General features: G+C 44.2%; 1 long non-coding RNA gene across 8 annotated transcripts; it reads left to right on the top strand.

Annotated features, from left to right (window-relative positions):
• Nucleotides 1–14,030: 14,030 nt before the first annotated feature.
• On the top strand, nucleotides 14,031–19,972 carry LOC138117491 (uncharacterized). 8 transcript variants are annotated; one of them, XR_011154672.1, is made up of 7 exons: nucleotides 14,031–14,089; nucleotides 15,873–16,057; nucleotides 16,313–16,501; nucleotides 17,384–17,602; nucleotides 18,269–18,418; nucleotides 18,738–18,861; nucleotides 19,744–19,972. It is a non-coding gene; the product is annotated as an uncharacterized lncRNA (long non-coding RNA). The 8 variants fall into 8 exon arrangements; XR_011154669.1 differs by having other exon boundaries at nucleotides 16,321–16,501; nucleotides 18,738–19,972; XR_011154674.1 differs by having other exon boundaries at nucleotides 17,421–17,602; nucleotides 18,738–19,972.
• The last annotated feature ends 1,065 nt before the right edge of the window (nucleotides 19,973–21,037 follow it).

Genomic DNA, 21,037 nt, shown 5'->3' with positions numbered 1-21,037 from the left:
TTTATTGACTCTGTGCTTTCTATAAAATAGAAAAATGTTTAATTTGCCTGCGCTCTTCCATTCAGCATTTTGTGACAGGTGGGTGAAATCAAATACTTTGGAATTTAGTTTTAGTTGGGTGATATTTCTATACTCCAACATATGTGCCTTTTATCTAAATAAGTAGATCTTTTTACCTCTGTATGTCTTTTCTTATATGTAGGCTAATGACAGTACATACAAGCTTTATTCCTCTTAAGCCATATACAGAATGGAGCAGCATAATTTTTATTTTTCAGATGTAATATGGAAAGTTCCCTAAGCTCTGGTTTGGTATCTTTGAAGGTTTGGTATTTCACAGGCACTGTGCACCAGAGGCTCGGTGTGGTGTTGTGGACTGGTTTGTTTTATTTGTATGGATTGTTTCTCTCAGTGTGCAAATGTGCAAAGTTGGTTTTGGTCTCCCTGGGAAAGGTGGTTTTAGTTGCATTTTGCCCACACTAACCAAACAGCAGCATAAGCAGTGGGTAAGTTCCAGCTAATCTCCTCTGTGAAAGCTTTAAGTGGGATTTAATTAGCCCTTAAATCTGGAAATTTCAACCTGTATTAATAAAACTCCGTAGGACGGGACACTTCGGAAGGCAAAACAGGAGGAAACTTAATGCTGACATTGTGTTACATCTTTAACAAGATACCTTTAAATTCTCACAGCGAAATAGCAACAGCTGGGAGTTCTGGAGTAATGTCCTTAACGAGCACTTACTATCCTATTTGTCAGGCCTGTGCTCCCCTACATCCGGCAAAGCAGCTGGTATCGTGCAGAATTGCTGTGATTGGAACAGCATGTCAGTGCAAATCAGTCACCGGATGAGATGCCAAGCAGGGCTGGCTGCCGGGGCCCTGCCCTCCGAGCTGAGCTGTGCCTGGTGCCTGGGGGTGTCGGGCACCTACAAGAGCAGCTGCTGGTTGATGTGTGTCCGGCTGGCCTGGAGGCTTCCCTCGTGCAGGGAGCTGAGCACAGAACTGGCTGAGGGTGCCCAAAACACGGGACTGAGCAGCCTTGCTGGGCTAGAAGAGCCAGGAAATGTGTGCACAGAGCTAAGCAGTGGCCAAACCCTGTCCTAGAGCAAAAACTGTCAACTTACAGAAATCCCCAAGCCTCCAAGGCTTAGGGCTTTATTACATGACATGTAGTATGCAAGTTCTCAGTGCTGCTGTAAGCCTCAGCCAATTGTGAGATTTCATTCCTTGTTTTCCTTTTTGCTGCCTTTCAGGAAATTGGAGTGTCTTTTGCAGTCAAGGTCAGCTCTAGCACGGCCGAAGTGGGGCAAAGCAGGTCATTGCACTTTTCAATTTATCATCCAGCTTCTTTCCCCTTCCTCTTCTAAATTTACTGGGTTTTTCCCCCACTTTTCCACCCACACAGCTCACTTCCTATATTTCATCCCTGCTTGTGGTGCTGTCCTCAAAACTGGCTGAGCCCACACCACTGGGTTTTGCTGGGTTTGTGTGGCTGGGCTGGCTGGCCTGGGGCTGAATGAGTTGTGTGAGCATCCAGCTGCCCACCTGGGAACTGGGCATGCTCTGGTCAGCCTGTCTGGCACCAGTGGCAGGGTGCAGGTGGTGCACACCAGCCTGAAAGCCATCCTGGAATTCTCTCAGTGCCTGTCCATTGCTGTCCCAGGTGACAAAGACCTCGGTCTCCTGTGTTCTCCACTCACTTCTGTAGGACAGGAATTAAAGCAGGAGCAGCAAGGGGCTGAGGAGTGTTTGACTTGCCTGTCCTGGAGTGCTGGGCTCTGAAACAGGGCTGAGTTTTCAAGGCTATAGACAGACACATTTGGAATAAATGAGAGGAGTGAAAAGCCTGGGAAAGCTTGGCACCAGTGTTAAGGTCTGTTTCAAAGTGAGAAGAAATACTCATCTGCAAGGAGAAAGAGTCTCCCCAAGTTCAGTGTGGACAGGACAAGCAGTGAGGAGCTTTGACTGTGGTCAGGGACATTGAGGTCAGACTTGTAGGCATGAGGTAAGCCAAGGGATGGGCTGTGAAATCGTCAATGGATGTTTTTTTAGAGTTAGGTGAGCATCTGTCAGGGATGGCTTAAGGAAAGTTGATTTGCCTCAGGGCAAGGGATGGATGAGGTGACCTTCCAGCCTGATTTGATGGGATTTAATGCTTGTTGGAAAGGTTTTGTTTTCTTTTTTTCTCCCTAACTTATAGGTACAGGGAGGAAAAAGGAGGACAGATCTGGTGAATTCTTGACAGAAACTGTTTTTAATTTAGTCACCAAGAATGATCTGCAGCTGCCAGGGAAATGAAAAGCAGATTATGCAAACTCAAGACTTTCCGTAACAATGGGAGCAGTGTTATTGCAATGCATAAAAGGCTGAGCAGAGAATTAGGGGTATCTATCAACTTTAATATGTTTAATTTAAAAAGGAACAGGTTGCACCAACAATTTTTTTCCTACTTAATGAGGCCCATTCATAAGTAGAGTAACAGGATTTGCCTGTCACCCAGAGGAAATCATGGCATGTGTGTTTGTACTTTGGTGCAAAACTTGTGTTGATTGCAGTGATTTAAAACTTTTTCCAGCCCAGCTGCAGTCAGGATTGATGTCAGGATCCTTTCATCTGGAGACAGATGCACCCTTGGTAGAATCCTCAACACGTCTGTGTCTTTGTTCAGTCTCACAAAGTACCAGCTAAAGATTAAAAATAAAAGTATACATGGATTATTGCATGTTACTCCTCACAGATAACTGCTGTGAGATAAGATTTGACTTATCCAAGACCTTGTAGCAGATTGCAGAAGGATCTCTAGTGCATAAGGGAATTTGGCCTTCTGCATTTCTGTTCTGCCTGTGTTGGTGGGTGCTGGGTGGTGTAGAGACAGTGACAGCGGAGTATTGCACAGCATATGGCACTCCCCATGTCCTGGGGCCATTCCTCTTCTATAGGACTTAGAGCATTGAAGAGGAAAAAGGGTTTCTGTATATCTTGGATGAGTGTCAGGCCGGAGACAGGACCTATGTCCATTCTGGTGTGTGGATAGACACAGGCTGCTTCCACTGAGTTCCCCCTTCCACATTCTCTTTCATAAGCATGAAGTGGCCTTGATGGGCAGGCAGAGGGCAGAAAGCTGGGGAGCTCCCAGGACTGGGTGGGGATGGCAGGAGGATTCTCACCGGGCCTTGGGAAGGGCTCTGCTTATCATGTCTGCTGTACCTCACTCTGCCTGCAAGGAAAATCCTCCACATTGGAATTGTGATGGTTTCCCACATCTGCCTTCCTTGTGTCCTTGGAGTCCTGACACTTCATCAAGACAGAGAAAGTAAGAGCAATGCTGTGAGGATAACAGTCCCTGGTACAGAAGATGCCTCATTCTGGATCTCCTTGTGTTTGCAAAGATGGGGGAATTGGCCCTCAATTCCCAATTAAAACCATGCTAATTTGTAATGACATCTAACAGGGATAGCCAAGACTGAAGAGAAGGAAGCAATTGACAGAAATAAGTTGCTCCATGAATTAAGTGCTGTTGGGATGTGCAGCATGATGGGATTTGGAAAGTAGGGCCCTTGTATTTACCAGAGCAACTCTTCTGAATGCATGGATGAATACAAGGAGGTCATCATCAAGGAGGTGACAGTGACAAAGTATTGGTAAGCAAATCTGGGAAAAGAGGGCTCAGAGAGATCAAGTGTAAGAAATTTTGCATTTCTCTAGATACAGAGGTGAGAAAATGAGAAATTTGATCTTTCTATTATAGTCGACAAAGAATTACAGGGCAGCCAAAGGCCACACAGCTAAACAAAGCTGTTCCCTTTAAGTTTATTTCAAATGTCTCTCTGCTTCAGCACTGTGTCCTTCAAGACCTTCCCTCTGTAATTGCATGTGGCAGCCTCTTTACAGCTAGGTGCCGACTGCTGCTCCAAAACAGAAACAAAAAATAACAGGCAAGAAAGGGCATTGCAGCTAGTCCTTAGGAGGGATGTTCCTCCTTTGTTTCACAGATGGGGCAGTAAAGGGGGTTAGAAAATGCCATTTACTTCAGGGGCACTGCTCTGTTTGGCTCCATGACCGAACATGGGCCAACACTCAGCAGCTCAATCCCAGTAACAACTCTCCTTCCTTGAGCTTCCATTTAAAGACCTGACCCTGGAGGGCAGCACAGTTCAGGAAGCAAATGGCACTTGGTGCCCTGCCTTACCTGGCTGCCTGCTTAGCAAAACCGACCTTGTGGCCCAGCAGTGTGGGACCAGAGGCCTCATTCAAAGGGTATTGGCGTGGAGCTGATCCCCCCACTGCTGTAATATCCTGGGCTGGGGGGAGCCAGTCCTGAGCAAGCACCCCCCTGCAGCTGTGGAGGGACTGCTGCCTTTCAAGAGGAGCCCAGCAGTGCTGCCACTGAACATCAAAGGGCTCACCCTCCCTCTGCCACCAGCACTGGGGAAGATGGGCTTGGCGTGGCAAATGCAGACCAGCACTGTCCTGCCCCTGTGGCGTCTGTGCCGTGCACAGACAAGCTCAGATTTTACTAGGAAGGTGTAAATCTTTTTATCATCAACAGATGTCAGGCCTAAAACCCTCTGACCCTGCATAGGTCGTTAGGATGTCCTGACTTGCCCCTGAAACGGGTGCCAGGGAAGTGGGTTGGTGTCGACAGCTCTGTGCAAGGAGCTCCTGGAGATGTTTGGGCAAGATGAGCTGTGGACTTGTCCCTCCTTTTTCCTTACAGAGAAGCTGATGGGGTGATTTTCTCTCTGCCCGCCTTTTTTTTTTCCATTTTTGAGGCAGACATTAAAAAAAAAGGGCCCTTTTAGGAATTCTGGTTGTAGCATTCCTTTGTGATGTCAATAGAAATTATTAGGGCTTTCCCAAAGAAACCACTATTAATACAAAGTCAGTCAGATTCCCAGTATTTATCTTGGACTTTCTTAATTCTGTCCATTCACTGAAGTTCAACTTCATTGATTAGAACTGCTCAGCCTAAATCTTGTATTCCTGAAGTGTTGGAAAGCCCTCAGTGCAAGAGGCTTTTTCTGCTGTTTTCCCAAGTGATTTTCCCATATCATACAGAAGGAGGAATGTGACACCAAGATGTTAATCCCTTTTGAGTTGTGCTCCAAACAAGTATGTGCAAAACACAGGGAAAATGAAGCAATACATTATTTTGCATTTGACTTTCCATACCTATCATATTGTAGCCCTGGTGGAATGCTTGACATAACACACCTCCACAGTTTGTCTGCTGAACATCTGGCAGTCAGTCCTTACATCCGCTTCAGAGAATACTCAGAGCAGAAAGCAAATTTTCTCAGACATGCAGAATGTCACTTGTAAAAGAATGAATCTTTTTTCTGTGTTTACCATGGTGGGAGCAGGACAATGCTGTTCTCATTCCAGTGTCCAGAATGCCAAGTGCTTCCTCAACAAGACAAAACTATTGAGAGCAAGAGCAGAGTCACTGTCAGTTCTCCACGTGCCCAACTCAGCCCTAGAGCTTCAGTCCTATTGATTTCCTTACAGAAGCCATCTTGATCTTTTCGCCACCATCATCTGGATTATATTCATTGTAGAAATTGCTGCTCTTGAACCTGAAGGATTCTCACTGTCATGCTCCATCTGCTGAACCTGGCTGGCTTGCTCTGCATGACAGCTGCATTGGATTTTCATGTTGGGAAATTCCCATCTCCATGTCATGAGGCTGCCCTTCGAAAAGGGCTCACTTTGAAAGGACACAGAGGGCTCTGCCAGAGCAGTGCCTCCTTCTAATGATTGATTTCCAGGCTTCATGATTAAGCCTGAGCTTTTTCACCTCACAGCTTAAGTTCTTCCCCAGTTGCTTCCAGATCTTTCAAAGATCTGAAAATGCAGCAACAGCAGGAAAACCCACATTTGCAGGACTTTCATGTAGGGTTCCCTTTGTCCTGCTGTCTGTTACTGGTGTGACAGAACCACACACACACCCTGTGTTCGAGTCTCTTCTAGGATGGGTATTAAAAGCAGGTGATTAAGAAAGTGCCTGTATCACTTCCAGCCTTCAGGACAGAGCTGTGTAGTGTTTCTATGATGTCCCAGGATCCCCATCCCTAACTCAGGATATGTGAATCACAATGAAACATTCATGTGGCTACTCAAGAGCAGGTGCTGCTTTAATGGTTTGCAATAACTCCCATTCACAGAATCACAAAATGATTTGGTTTGGAAAGGACCTTCAAAGATCATCCAGTCAAACCTTCCCTGCCAACCACCTTCCACTAGACCAGGTTGCTCAAAGCATCATCCAGGCTGGCCTTGAACACTTCCAGGGATGGGGCAGACACAGTTTCTCTGGGCAACCTGTGCCAGAGCCTCCCCAGCCTCACAGGGAAGAATTTCTTCCCAATGTCTAATCTAAATTCACCATCTTTGTGTTTAAAACCTATACTCCCTGATGAATAGTTCCATTTATCTTTCCTGTGGCCTCCTTTAGGCACTGGAAGGGGCTTTTTCTTGTAGTATACATAAATGCCATACCATAATGAAAACTTCAACAGGTAGGATTTTTCCACAGACTTCACCCCTTCAATCTTCCTTCTATTCTGTCTTTCCCCAGAAAAGACAAAAGAAACCCCAGACTGGTAAAAGAAAAATAGTAAATACATCCTGTATTTAATGTTTCATTTCTCAGGCCTAAAGCACAAGCAGTGTGCAGGGTGAAGGCTGCCCTCGCAGCCCTGGAGGTTCTGATCTGCTGCCACTGGGTGAACTCTGGGCTGGGAGGAGCTGCTGTGGCCCCTTGGTTCCCCTCCCTTCCCTGCATCTCCAGACTGGCTGGGGGCCAGCAATTAGAAACTAATTGAGAAGCTTTAAAAATGCATCTCTTTCCCATTCCTTCTGCTCTGTTTAATCCTCTCAGAATCCCCAGCAGAATTCTTCACAAGGGATTTTGCACCGCATTCATGTTTGCTCTGTGTCTGCAGTTAAAGCAGGTGTCTCAGCAGAGTGGGGCTCTTTGGGGACCTGGGAGGGACTCAGTTTTCCTGGTTTTCTCTGCTGCTCTGTCCTCCTGGGCACTCTCTGTTTTGGCACAAACTGGGAGGGCACCTGCCTGCATAAGCGTGCCCAGGTCCAGTACCTGCATTGATTGTGATGGTGTGGAGATCAGGACACGGATCTGTAACACTGGCAGGCCTTTCTGTGCTTTCCCCTTACCTCAGTTTAATATTGAAATCTGTTGCTATTGATAGCCTGGGAACTTCCCAGATGCAGGGAGAAAGTGGCTTCATCTCCTCACTGTCTTCTGGCCATTTCTGCATGCACAATACCTGGGTTGTTGCATCCTTTCCCTGGCAGCAAGGAGCCCTGATCAGTGACCACCATTGTACCCAGCAGTAGCCAAACATGCAACACTAAAGCCAGGCAGTGCCTTCGGGAGCCACAGATCCCCTTCTGCTTTGTAAGTCTTCCCCCGACCTGTAAACCATTCCTTCCTATTGTGATTATTCCTTAGTTACAGATGTTTATTCCCTGCATACAGCAGGGAGTGCAAACATTCACCCTCTCCCTGCAACTTCTCCCTTGGCTCCACATCTCCTTCCTGCTCACCCCGTCTCCTGGCATCCTCCTGCTGCTTTTGTCTAGGCATTCCAGATTGCCTAGGGAGGGTCAGGAGTGTGTTGAACCATTGTTTTCATCCTTAGGCTCTGCCAATTCCATGGAGGATGGGTCACACCCCACGTTATCATTGTCACAGCTGTCAGTTTTGGGAGATTTAGCCCAAGGAAGAACTTTCTGAGCACAAGCACTTAAATGCCCCGTAAATAGAACACAAGAAACTGCTTTGCCATTTAGACCAAGATGCTCCCTTGCAAGGGGGAAGATGTCTGGAACAGGTTTTGAAAGCACAGAACAGGCATGGCCACCCTCATCCTTCCTCCTCCTGCAGAGTGGCTGCACAGGAGTGTCTGGGATTGTGAGAAAGCAGCTTTGTGTCACTTCGCTTTTCCCACTGTTTGTTTCAGTTCCCCAGCCCTCTTACCAGTGGAGAACCTGTTTCCATGGGTTTAGTGCTCACCTCTGATAAAGCTCATCAAGAGATTTATGAAAGTAATGTATTAACATCATGGTCTGTCAAGTGTCAATAAGCAAAATAAAGCACTCAGACACTGCAGTTATAGACATCCAGCAATTAAGGCATTTGATGAAAGTATTTTATGGGGGTATATATTACCATTTGGTTCAATTATTCTGCCATTAAACATTAAGAATAATTGAACCAAATGGTGCCTGATAGAAGGAATACATCTGCTCTGATGAATTCCTGCCAAAAGGCACTTGGAATCTTAGTACAAGCATTTTGTCAACGAAGATAACAGTATTTTTCTCTCCAGCTGATAAAGCAGGGCTTTTGAATCTTATTTATGACGTATAAATTGGCTAATTTGTTACCAATATCGAACAGCTCATAAGAATCAGGCAGTGTAATAGCTAACAAAATACTGACAGCTTCATCACTTGCTGACTGCATGGAGTACAATATATGCTCAATTAATAGAGAGTGCAATTATCACAGAAACTGTGAGCAAGACCTAATTATACAGAAGCCAATCAAAACCAGCCCAAAGCAAGGCAGAATCTATTTCAAGAAACTGGAGGTATTTTTTTTCTATTTTTACTTTTTTCTGGGTTTTTTCTGATCTCCATATTTGCCCCAGCTCCACAAGTGAAAAGGGAAGGTGGCACCAACAAGAAGAATAAGTCAAATTCCTGTCCATAATGCTGTGGTTCCAATTTCCAGTAGCACAGGTTCCAGTTTCCAAGTGAAACAAAATGACACTGCTTTGCTGTTTAAGCACATTGCAATTTTGGTGTAACAAGGGATAACCGAAACACAGCTACATCCTTTCCCGAGGATATGAGAGATGTGCACACAGTGACAGATGGGGACACTTTTAAAGGAGATTTAAGAGAACATAACATCTTAATATGTATTTTCAAAAAAATTTATGTGCTCAAGGAAGTGGGAAGGGAGTGCCCTCAGGGAAGGGCAGCTTTTAATTATGGGATAAATACAGCACTTGGCTTGTTAAATTCCTGATGGTCTCTTAAACACTCAGTGGTGGCTAAAGCGAGAGGTCAATCTGCTGCTTTCACTGAAGCTGAAGGAAAAAAAAAATCTATATGAAAACATTGATTTAATCGATTTTCTTTGGCCTTGATTTCCTGTAGGTCTCATACTTTGGGTAGTGTTGGTCAGTCTTGGAAATAGCCAAAAATATGAAAAGCTGGAGAAATTTTAAAAAAAAGAAAAATCCCACTAGAGGCAGATCATGTGAAGGGCCAAGAATTCTCCATTGTTTCAGAAACTGAGAATATTTTGAATGATCCTGGTTATATTCAGCAAATTAATAATCATTCCTGACCCTGGAATTATTTAATTTTCCATTAATGGGTGTTTTAATTAGAAATGTTGATCTTTTACATACCGCCACATTTAGAGGCCAAAAATTAAATATAATAATAAAAAAAAACACCAAAAAAAAAAAAACCAAAAAAACCACTAAAAAACTAACCCTAAACCACCTGAAATCCATGACCTGGCAGCCACAGGTAGCCTTCTGCTCAGTAGAGTCCTTTCTAGAATTAGGAAGCAAAGTGTTTTACTCACAGGTGACTGGAAAAGGGACTTGTTTTCCCCCTCTGAGGACAATAATCTTCACTTGAAGTACTGTGGTTGAAGATTTATTTTTGCAGTTGAAGATAAATGGCCATTTGGAGTGGATGTTATCCACTGAAAATTAGGAAATAAGAGTTTATACTGAAACCAAAGGAATGTTGTCCTGGTTTTGATTGATTCATATGACAAAACCTGAGTTTTCCTGTGGTAGAGCCAATGCCTATTTTCTTTCCTGGAATTTTTTGCTGTTGCTGTTGTTCTGCTTCGATAAAAAGACTTTGGATGCATGAATTGTACTCAAGATGTGCTGTTACATTTTGGAAGCTTCTCTGTGTCCTTTATTGGAAAAAAAGTTGTTGGGTTCCAAGGGATTTCAGAGAGAGGTGGAATCAAAATTTTTCTTTCCTTATTTTCCTTTTTAATTTTATGCTAAAGCTATTCCCTGAATTTGCTGGCTGCAAAACCCTCTAGTTCACAGCCTGCATCTTTGCATCCGTGTATTCTCTGCTTGGTGAAAAACAAGGTTGTTTACCCGTGGAAATGATCAATGGCTCCTGCGGGCCCCAGCTCAGCAAAGACATCCCGCAGCAGGAAACCACTTAAGCATGTGCTTTGCTGTAAGCAAAGATGGAAGGGAGAAGTTGTGTTCCCTGAACAACGATGGATAGGTGCTGATGGGGTTTTTTAGTTCATTTTTATCTCTGAGGGGTTTATTAGATTTTCACCTACTTCAGCTGTATTGTAACCAGGACCTGCAGAGGAGTTTATTGCTCACACCACCTGGAAGAGCACCTTGTCCCCCTGGACCCCGTTCTCAGAGCTGTCACCCAGCACTGCTGCTTCAGGATTAAACCCTGGCACTATTTTTGCTGGAGAACTGATTCTGGTAAGCTGCACCCCTGGCTCAGTGCTGGGTGATCCGACCTGGTGGGAGTCCCCCTCATGGTTTAAGGTGTGTGCACTCCATGTGCGCTGCCATCCCTGAAAGCACATCCACAGGGCTCAGTGACTCTCCCAGTGAGCTGAAAATCTGGGCCAAATCCTGAGATGACTGGGATTTGGAAAATAAAATTAGTGCTGCCCTGTGGCTGAGAATTAGCCTTTGTCAGCTCTTGAGTGGTTTATCCTGCGTGCCAGCTCTGATGAGGGAGGGATTCCAGCTGGAGTGGAACCAGAGCACATGGGCTCACCCCACTGCCATGGCAGGGAAGGAGCTCAGTCCCTTCAGACCTGAGCTCTGCTGTGCTCCTGAGCATCATCATCAGACACAAAGCTGTGTGGATGGGCAGAGCTGCTCACAGGAAAGGCACTGGATGCTGTGCAGGAGACCTGCCTTTTGTTCATGGCTCCCAGCTGGTCTCCTGGGGTACCAGGACAAAACCCCTTTTTATTTCTTTGTACCTCAGTTTGCTATCTGCAAAATGACATTGGTTTCTTTTGTAAAACCCAGGGCTGAAGAGTGATATTGCTATTTACTGCTGTATGAAATTCACCATTGTTAGCTTATTCAATGTCATTTTTTCCATGATTTAAAAAATACCCTTAGTGGTTGCATTTATTTTCTTCAAGCCTTTAGAGCTGTGAAGCCTTTCACTTTCTCTGACAGCTATTTAAATCCAGCTTTTTTAAGTTTCTGGTATAAACTTCCAAAGAAGAATAGTGTTGGCATGCTGGCTTAAATAGTTATTTGATGCTTAATATCTTTGCACTTGCAAGTTCTCCAATATAACTCCTCTAAACTCCAAAATGAGTTTTTCTCGGTCCATTTATGACTAATCACATTAATCCTCTTCTCTGGGTCTGATGCTAAAATGCAGCATTTCTGTGCTCTTCATGAGACACATTGTCAGAGCAGCAGAGAATGGAATGGATAATAATGCTCCCAAGAATTCAGCCCCCTGTTGTACCTCTGCCAACAGAAATTCCAGGGCTGCTACAATTTGCATGGACTGTGAGGTTTGCAGAGTTGAAAGGATTGAGAAATCCTTCGGCAAAAGCAAAAACAGATTTTCCCAAACATTGTTCCTTTGCCTGGACACAGCTGTCCAGCAGCATTCAGGGGACAGGAGTGCCCAGGGCTGGCTCAAGGCTCCTCTGCGGGCAAAACCAAAGGAGAGGTAACCCATGGCTGGGTTTCCTGGGCACAAAAAGGGAAGAAGTGCTGTGAGCAGGGAGGAGAAGACACTAAGTGTCTGGGGGCCTGCTGTGACAGTTCTGTTATTCCCAGTGCAGCTCAGAGCTGCTCTCTGCAGTGTTTCATAGCTAAGAATTTGCAAAGCAGGGACTGGACTCCATTTCCTGATTGAAAATAATGTTCCACTGGCATTGGGTGCTCACTCTGCCAGCTGGGACAACCAGGCAGGGCATTTTCCTGCCCAAACCCCAGTTCATTTATCTACCTGCATGTGAGACAGCGAGCCTCACTCTAAGCAGGTGTTAGAGCTTTGCTGGGTCAGAGCTAATGTAAAGCTCTAAGTGCTTTCCAACAAAAAAGGAACAGAACTGTTTAGTCCAGACACTCATTAGCACTGCCACCATTTGTCAAGAACATCTTGCAGCTCTCTCTGCTCCACAGTTTGCTCTGTGCATGTTCAATATTCATGTTTCCATATAGGTCATTTGTTCTGTGGTCAAATCTCTCCCAGGGTTCAGGGCCTTGGCTGTGGGCAGCTAATTCTTTGGGTTGTCTTCTCCTATCAGGACACGAAGATGTATTCTTGATCTAGTCAAGTACTAATCAAGGCTTGAATGACTCCCAGTATTCCTCCTGTTCATTTTGAGTTGGGAATATATCAACCGCAGAGCAAAACGGTGTTTCTCAGCAGTGTGTCACAATGATTGGTTGTATAGGTGTCACAATTCTGCAAGAAATACAGCAAGTTCTGCTCTATTGTCAGGAGTGCTGCCTCATGGGGAGGCATTTGCAACTAAAACTGTTGCTCATTTGCAGAATCTGTAAGAAGAATGAAACCTTGACTGGAAATATGCTGGAAAGCTGTCATAATAAATTTGACATAATATGCATGACATGGATGGATAGATCATTGTTTGCCAGGCTTGGCAAATAAAATTGGTGTTGTGGAGTCAGAATTACAGGGGGAGAGAAACATTGTTCTACAAGGCATGTTTCAGAGAGGAACCAAATCTGAAATAGCTATATATTTTACTTGTGCTTAAATTGAATAATAAAAAAGGCTTGCTCAGAAATCTTACTGTGCCTGGGAACACACATTACTTTTTTTGTTCTTCTGAGCTTCTTAAAAAGTTTCCTACTCATAAATAGAAGCACCTGCTTATCTGTTATTTCTTTTTAATGTTATTAAAAGATATTTAAGAAGAAGGAGTGAGATACCTAAGAAAAAGAGCAGAGAAACAGCTGTGTAGTGTTGTACCAGGGAGAGCTGTAGGACAAGCATTTTAAATTTCACTTGAGGTATCGTGCTCCCATTCTGAGTGCTCTTGCAAGTTCCCTGTATGTCTTTGGCAAATTACTCATTCTCTTTGGTCTGTGTTTTGAAAAGTCATCTCCAGGTTTGATGTTTGCATTTCCAGCTGGGTAGCTTCTGGAGGACCTGTGTGAAATATATAAACTGTATGCAACAGTTCCACTTTGGAGTTTTGTTCCCTACCGTTTATCTGTCTGCGTCTTTCAAACCAGGATTATGTCTTATTATACGCACATGTAATTTCTAGCCAAACCAAATCCAAACAGTTGGATGATATAGAGCAGCTACAAGTACATAAGCTCTCAGTAAAATATTGCAGTAATGGGTAAAAGGCATTAATTTGAAATAGCTGGGAATTGCAGCTTGCAAAAACAGGCTAGAACTTTGAATTTTATAGTAGAAAATAGCAATTTTTTGTTCTGAAGATTTCAGCAAAATATCCCTGGAATGCAGTACCACTTCTGGCATGTACAGGCCTTGATTCTGAAGCATGCTGTGGTATTTACACTTTGCTTTAAAAAGCAGCTGTGGGTCCATCCCAGCCACATCCAGACTCCATCCATGAGTTCCAGCTATGAGATTTAGGGCAGCAGTTTTCCAAAGTTCTTAAGTGAACACGTCTTCAAAAATCTTTAAGCTCTCTGTGTCTTTTCTGGGAACAATTGCACCTTAGAAGGGTGAGGACTTTCAGCAGGCAGCTCTACCTGAACAGGGACAGCTGGAGGACAAAAAATATTCTTCCCAGAGGAAGTACAGAAGGTATTCTTCCCAAAGGAAGGGCAGATTAATTTTGGCCCCAACAGTAAGAGATGCAAAATCTAAGCAAGCATGGAAATTGCCCTCATTAAACAGCAAAGCAATTTGCAGAGAACAAGCTGCAGCTGATGACATTCAGGGAGAGGTGAAGTCACTCTTGGAAGTGTTGAAAGCAGGAATACACCTATGGAAATGCTCAGTGAGCAGAGGCAGGCAAAGACTCACTCTCTCTTCCCTCCTGGTGCTGGTAAGGGGCTCTGGGGCCAGTGGTGCTGTCCAGCCCGGACAGAACATCATTAATATTCCTGACTTGTGGCTCTGGGCTGCTTTGACACCAAGGAAAATGAATCAGCAAAAGAGAAGTTTGTCCTGTTGATTTCTACATTAGGGAGCATAGTGGGAAAAGCTGTTTTTTACCTTGGAGCAAAATTTTGTAGAAATGTCCAGATGTTCAGACAGGAAGATTCTGGGTGATCCCCAGTCTGTGACAGGTCCACTCAGCTGGACCAGGGTGGGCAGTGCAAACTCGGGGCCCTTGGCCTCCCCCAGCCTGTCTGCATGGTTGTTCAAGCTCCCTGGAGGGTTCTCCTTGGAGCTGGGTGAGGTGCTCAGGTGGCAGCCAGCCCTACAGTGCCAACAGGGATGGATCCAGGAGGATGGAGTCATTGAGGCAGGAGAGAGCTGGGGATCCTTCCTTCCCCCGTGGAGACAGGGCGATGGTTTTGGGATCATGTGGGTTGTCAGCTCTGCCTTGAGTGTTTGGGAGAGTGGTGCTGACACAGGGCTGACAGGGAAGATGTGTCCCCTGAACACACAAATAACGTTATGGAATTCAGTAGATCCAGTTGCCACTTCCATGCCCTGCCCAGAGTGTTTCCTCAGCCCTGGGGACAGGCAGTGACTGCCCTGGTGGTGGGAAATGGAGCCCTTGATGGTGATGTATGTCTGTCTCTGCCAGGGGAGAGACTGAGCCTCCAGCTCAGCACACAGGCACTGAGTGCTTTCATGTCATTAATGCCCTGTCTCACCTCAAGTTTCATCATAATCAGTTAATGGTGCAATCCAGGACTCAGCTGGGGGACATCATACCTTTGAAAGGGGATGCAGCCAGGAGCTGGGCTCTGCAGGGTGTGAGGGGCAGGCTAAGCTCTGTAGGATCCACCCCTCACAGCCTCCTTCCTTTGTTTGTTTGAGGAAAAAGGATCTATGCTGGCCACCAGCACCTATTTGTCAGTGCCCAGATCCCAGACACCTGTCTTAGAGAAGGGCAAGGCTGACAGGAGAAGTGGATTTACACCTTTGGAAGGTTTCATGCTGCAGGTCTCTCTCCTTACAAACCAAATTTTTGTTTTATACTAGGGGACTAGGAAGCAGCCCAGGCAGTAACTGTCTGGGCAGCCAGAAAACAGCTCCCTTTGGGTTTGGATGAAGGCCACCATCTCACTCACCTGCACAGCAGACACAGGGACAGCAGTGTTTTCTTAGCAGCACTGGCTGCTTCCTGTGTGCCTGTGGAAAACTGGGAGAGATAAATGTTTTTGCACTCTCACCAACAAGCTGTCTGTGTGGGGATGAAGGTCACCTTGCAACAACTCAGACCAATTATCTGAAGGAGGTTAGATCTCTGTCCTCTCCCTTTATATTATTCTCATAAGCTGCATTTTTGGCATCACTTAGAAGCCAGGAACATATCAAACCTGCATATGTCAAATGCTATTGACATCAAATACCTTTCATCGAGCCCCAAGCCTCTTGGCGTCTTTTGAGCTCTGCACCCAGGAAAGTGGCTTGTCAGAGATGATTTTTCCAACTGAGGAAGCAAGTAGCATAATGAGACAGTGTAGCTTCAGCACACACCTTCCAACAAGTTTCCCAACTGCTCAGAAACCAAAACATGAGCCTGAATAGTAATTAGCCCATGGAGAAAGCTGGGGATACAAGGAATGTATGAACTGTATTAGCAAAGCATTTATGGCCCCTCATTACCATTCTCCAAAAGCATTTCTGTCTGCATTTCCCATTTTCAACAGCCAAGATCATAGAATCATAGAACAGAAACACAAAACAAAAATCCAACTGTGTCAAGTGGCACGAGCAAGACTGCGGCAGGAAATTACCCAGATGTGCCCGGTGCTGTGCAGATGTGCTCAGCACTCAGGAAAGCCCTCGAGCTGCCTACAGATCTGCTGCTTCTGGGCTTCACAGCAATTGGGTGGTATTTTTTCTCCACCCAGGATGCCACTCTTCCCAGGCTGGGGCAGCACATGTGGTCAGAGGGAAAAGCCCATCGGTTTCTGCACAATCTGGATCTGCTCACAAATAACTTTGTTGGGTTTTTTTATATTTCTTCTCCAGAGTAATAGAGGGTGAGCACTGATCTGGGAACACGCAGCCCCCAAATACCTCTGTCAAAGGTATTGTCAAAGGTATAAAGGACCTTGCAATGAGGCCCCTTTTCTCATATCCTGAGTTCCCCAGGTGATAGAACTGCTCAACTGTACTGAGTCTTGAAGGATTGCCTGTTGCAAAATCTGAACTCCAGAGAGGCAGCCTGGAGAGCTGGATGCTGCTGGAGGAGGCTCCGTGAGCTAACTGAAATAAGTTAATATTGCTCTGGACAGCCATAGGTCTCACACCACCTGAACAACATATATTACAGGTATTTTCCTTTTTTCCTTTTATTTTGTCTTTTTTTTTTTTTTTCCTCTGAATTCACACAGTTTCAATATTCCACACTTTAGTTTTATTCCTTCTCTTCACACATGCTCAGACTAAAATATCAGGGGAAGAGTCTTCATCTTTCTTTCATGGTCATTTATGAGGTTCTTTATATGGGTTTGTTTTCTTATTTAAACCACAACTCAATTCCACAAGAAGGAAAAAAATGCTTTCAGGACTCACCTTCCTCATCTGATGTGATGAGGAACTCATCATTGCATTATCTTCTCTAATTATATATTATCTTTATTAGCTTTTATTTTCCAAGATAAAAAATATGTTATGTTCAAGAAAGCTCTTGGCAATGCTGGAAGATAAGGTTGGGAAAGTGAATGAAAATTGGCACAATTTTCTGGACATATTTTCTCAGTCATTTGTGAAAACATTTGTTTATATGAGCCTCTAGAACAACTTGACTTGGAAGAGTTTTCAGTAAGGGACAAATATTGGAAAACATCTTGTTACTTTTCAGTAATGACACACTGGAATCTGGGCTTCCCCCAAAAAAGTAGATTTAACAATTAGCACAGAAATTTGTGGATAGATTGTCTTTGAAACTGCCCAGGCCTTAGGCAAAGTCCAAAATGGCTCTGGCCTGCTCCAACCTTTGCAGTTGCTCACAGAAATACCCTTTTCATCAGCTAGCACAGAAACCATGACTTTCCCTCTGCTGCTGTGACCTGTTCCTTCATCAGGCCACTAGAAGACACTTTGCCCTTGTCTTTCCCCAGTCATCAAAGGTTCTTTCTTCTCTGCCCTCCTCAAAGCCTAAAACCATAAATAAATTACATATTCTCCCTAATTAATGTGGTGATTTTTACAGAAATAATTTATGTCTCCATGTCCTTCACCGCTGTGAGGCTTCTGTGCTCATTAGATTACTCCTTCCCTGTCTGAAATGTTTGATGGCTGTTCCATTGGTGGCCAGCACTGTGCTATGAACTCCCAAAGGTGGGATGCTGAGGAGATGCTGAATGTCTGGAAGTGGTGGAGTCTGGGTTTCTGCTGGAGCTTCTATGCAGTGCTGGGAGGAAAGGAACAGGTAAGCAAAAAACCCCAGCCCTGATGCGTGTCCAGGGTCACTCGGCAGCTCAAACACCACCAGCAATGACTGGGGTGCCTCCCAAGTCCCTGCTGATTATTCAAAGGATTGCTTTTGTATAAAATAACTTGCAAGATGTGACTCAGGGTAAGCACTGCTAATAAGATTCAGGATGAGCAATAGTTTAATGGTCTGACACACTAGAAAATATTTTTGTCCCTATTCATGCTGTTAACAGTGATTCATCAAGGATTGAGGTGGTGGAGCTGCAGGTCCTTTTCAGACATGCTCAGAGTCCTTTTTCCCAGGGGATGTGAGGTGTGTGCCCTGACCTGATACAAAATCTGCAGTTGCCACACATTTCCTGTATCAGCCATTAAATGAGCAATGCTGTTTAAGGAGCAGTTGTGTTCTGAAATGCTCCTTCAAGGACTTGTTGGATCAGTTACATTAAAATTGCAGAGCAATAGTGTCTTCAATAGACTTGTGCTGGAAGAGTTACTTGCCCTACTTAACGTATTCATAGAAAGCTACAGATGTATATTTTGCTTTTTTACAGGTCAAGCAGGGGGAATCACTGCTGAATCAATGCATCTGACTCCTCCAACACCCAAATTACAAATAATACATTCCTGCTAAAATTTCTGTCTGCTTTTTTTGTTTCAGTCTCACCAGAGCAAATTGGCATAAGGTGAGCCTCTAAAAGGACTGATTTTCTGCTCCCCTTGACTACACAAGATGTTCAAAAATTAATAGAAAAGTGACACCCGTCTGGCTTCCAGGGCATCACATTCATGTCTGCATAAATTCTCCCAGGTCAGCTCCAAACCAGTTCAGGGTTAAAATCTCATCTAGTCACCTAGATTAAAAACTAATTTCTCTAAAGTATATCCTATATTAGAGCCTTTTCATGCAAATAAATAGCCAAGGGCCTCATTCTCTCCTTCTCTATTAGTTGTGCATGTCATGAATTTGAACAGAACATTTTGTCCTGTACTCTAATTACATGCATTATAAAGAAAAATCTATTCCTTGCATACATATTATTAGGAGCAGTTTGGAGGCACCATTCCATCAGGGCAGCCGTCATGGTGGCTCATCCTGATATTGACAGTTTAATCATTTTGTTTCATAGGAGATTAAAAGTCACGGGATGGCCGTTCCTCTGTGGAGCAGCCAGCGAAGCCAATTGGAGTCAATCTGTGTCTAAGTGCCATTTCTGCTCCGAGAACAGACTTGCAGTTTACAAAATATATTGGGTAATTATCTGTGGCTATGGAAGAATGATAAAAAAATACTGGCCTGATGACAGAGTAAATAGGGCTACTGTTAAAAAAAAATAAAATAATGCTCATTTTGCTCAAAGCTGTGCTGCAGCACATGTACATGAGGACTAACTGCATTATTTCCTAATGTATTCATGTGCATGATCATTAGCAGCTTCAATTCCCTTCACTTTATCTCACTGGAGAAGGATGGAGCAATTGATACCCCAGCCAGCCACCTAACACCTATTGCAATTAAAGTTGCCTTTTATCAAAGGAGAGAGCCACCTCCTTGAAAAGATGTTGAGAATTTCAATAAACATAGCAAGATATTAGACCTCTACCCTTGTAATTTTGGTTTACAACAGCCTGAATTAACTTCCTGAGGCAATATGTGGTTTAGTCTCTGTCTTTCAAGGTGCAGCCTGGGAATAAGAGTGTTAAGCTCTATTTGGTTTTGGCTTCTCAGTGTGAGATACAATACAAGGGGTTTTTAGAGGACTGGATAATGTTCTCTAAAGATCAGTCTGCTCCAAACCATCACATGTGGGGCACCACAGATCTCCTGTTGCCAGTTAAAAGGTTGATTAGAATGAAATCTCAATGGATCCTTCACCTCCCCAAGGACAGGACTGTATATAGCATCCTAAGAAGGCAGCATCTGAAATTCAGTGTGGGTCTCGTGTGAATGTAGCTCCAGTGTGAATGTGAATAACTCTGTACCTGCACCAGGTGATATGGGAGTGCTGCCAGTGTGTGTGTGTGATGTATAATCTGCCTGCCTATATAGCTGTTGATTCAATTTATTGCTACTCTGGGACAGCACAATTTACTTTATATATTTTTTAAATCACTCAATTTAGTCTTTTTCTCTAGCATGTTTCAGACATGATAAATACCCTGCATCTTCCAATGATGACCTTAAAAGTTGAGAAAGATCAATAACTGTCCACCAAGAAATTTGTAACTTGACTCCCTTGAGTGCTTTTCCTTCGATGGAGTATCTTGAAAAGTGTAAACTAGTGTGCAGTAACTGCCTTGTTACTGTGAGAGTGCTCTATTTGAGGTCACAGATTAAAAAAACCCAAACCAATAATTGATAAAATGTCTTGTGTCTGCCTGAAATTCCTCTTGGATAAAATGTAATTATTTTTATCTTAAATCTCTCTTGGTGGAGTGCCAGCGAGGTACATTTCAGCACAAAAATGGGAATCAGAACTGTTGAAGAATTTCACTGTGCAGGTTCATGGGGTTTTTGTTGTGCCATGTCAGGTGTGGGTGATCCAGGCAGGCTCCTGTCCCTGTGTGTCAGCACCTGCTTTCTCTCTGAAGCCATGTTTAGCAAAGCCCTGGCAGAAGGGCTTAACAGTAGCTGGGGAGAAGTTTTTATTGCCCACTGAGTGTCTTCCTGCTGGAAGAAATATTCTGGTGGCAGCTCCTGAGCATTAACCTTTCACTTGGCTAAATCAGCCAGAATTGCCTCTGTGCTGTCAATGTTTGCACATAGGAATAGTAATTATGAGAGCAGGATCATTCCTACTCTAGCAGAGTGCAGTCCTTGAGTAAATGAATTGTGATTGGGAAACAATTGGATAGTGGAGATGTTTCTGAGGAGAGCACCTTATTGACATTATTTTCAAACTAACAGGACACATCCTTGCAGTGCAAATATTGCTTTCTTTTGCAAATGTGAAAGAGTTATTACTTACTGCTCTGTGAGAGGATAGACCTGCCACTGAGATAATGGCAACTTAGTGTTTTATTGTGGATCTCTCCACACAGACTCAGTGATGTTTATGATAGCAATTGCATAGACAACCCATTCTTCATTTCCAGTATAACTAAATTACAAGTGACAGCAATATAAAGCATGATATTTAATTGCCTCAATGAACATTGACTTCCTTGAGCACGTATTATGCACTCCCTGGCTGACACTCTCCAGGGGTATGTGTCATTCTGAGGAGCTGCGTTTTGGGGTCCCCAGGTTGAGTCACTGGGAAGAGTTCTGACCTTCTGGAAATGCCTATCATGAAAGATTTGGTAAATGGCTTTAAAGTTAAGTCTTGTGTGGAAGGTTTGGGATGCTGTTCTCTATTGCCATCTCCCAGGCTGTCTGTGCTCAGGGTAACCTTGGCAGGTACCAGCAAAGGGGAAGAGGCAGAGCCCC

The sequence above is a fragment of the Aphelocoma coerulescens genome, chromosome 12 (genome assembly GCF_041296385.1).
Source record: "Aphelocoma coerulescens isolate FSJ_1873_10779 chromosome 12, UR_Acoe_1.0, whole genome shotgun sequence".
NCBI classification, from domain to species: Eukaryota; Metazoa; Chordata; class Aves; order Passeriformes; family Corvidae; genus Aphelocoma; species Aphelocoma coerulescens.
The sequence above is the reverse complement of the archived record's forward strand: the minus strand, read 5'-3'. Positions and strand labels throughout refer to the sequence as shown.